This window comes from Corvus brachyrhynchos, unplaced genomic scaffold (genome assembly GCF_000691975.1).
Source record: "Corvus brachyrhynchos isolate BGI_N302 unplaced genomic scaffold, ASM69197v1 scaffold891, whole genome shotgun sequence".
NCBI lineage: Eukaryota > Metazoa > Chordata > Aves > Passeriformes > Corvidae > Corvus > Corvus brachyrhynchos.
The window spans coordinates 10,690-11,666 of record NW_008235996.1 but is presented as its reverse complement, the minus strand read 5'-3'; the positions used below and the strand labels follow the sequence as shown (position 1 = coordinate 11,666).

The 977-nt window shown below is 52.2% G+C and overlaps 1 protein-coding gene across 1 annotated transcript in view; it reads left to right on the top strand.

Moving 5' to 3' along the window:
- Positions 1–977, top strand: part of LOC103614018 (nuclear receptor coactivator 1-like) — a gene marked incomplete at both ends in the record, with an annotated part of 13,645 nt that overhangs the window by 7,528 nt on the left and 5,140 nt on the right. The window lies entirely within an intron of this gene.

Here is a 977-nt window from a genome sequence, read left to right as displayed (position 1 = left end):
CGGGCGCGGCGCATTCGGGTTTTTCCAGGGCGGGTTGGGAAGCGGCGGAGAAACGGCGGCAATTCCTGCTCTGTGGCTGTGGGGTCAGTGTGGGGTTTTTTGGGAGGGGGTTATGCCAGGGGGGTTTTCCATGGCTTCTCTCGGGGTTTTTGGGGTTGGATTGGGATTTTGTTGGGATTTTGCTGGGGTTTTCCTGGGATTTAGGGGTTTTTTCCCTCAGGGATGGCCCTGACCCCACCCTCAGCCCTTTGCCTGCTTCACTCTGAGCGACGGCTCCGTGCTGATCCTCCCTGTGCCCTGTTGGGGTTTTTAGGATTTAATTAGCATTAGATTGGGATTTTTGGGATTAGATTGGGATTGGATTGGGATTTTGCTGGGATTTTCCCAGGATTTAGGTGTTTTTCCCCTCAGTGATGGCCCTGACCCCACCCTCAGCCCTTCACCTGCTTCACGCTGAGCGACGGCTCCGTGCTGCTCCTCCCTGTGCCCTGTTGGGGTTTTTGGGATTTAATAGCATTAGATTGGGATTTTTGGGATTAGATTGGGATTGGATTGGGATTTTGCTGGGATTTTCCCAGGATTTAGGTGTTTTTCCCCTCAGTGATGACCCCTGCACAGCCTTCAGCCCCTCGGCTGCTTCATGCTGATCGACGGCTCCGTGCTGATCCTCCCTGTGCCCTGTTGGGGTTTTTGGGATTGAGTTGGCATTAGACAGGGATTTTTGGGGTTAGATTGGGATTAGATTGGGATTTTGCTGGGATTTTCCCAGGATTTAGGTGTTTTTCTCCTCAGTGATGACCCTGACACCACCCTCAGCCCTTTGCCCACCTCACGCTGAGCGACGGCTCCGTGCTGATCCTCCCTGTGCCCTGTTGGGGTTTTTAGGATTTAATAGCATTAGATTGGGATTTTTGGGATTAGATTGGGATTGGATTGGGATTTTGCTGGGATTTTCCCAGGATTTAGGTGTTTTTCCC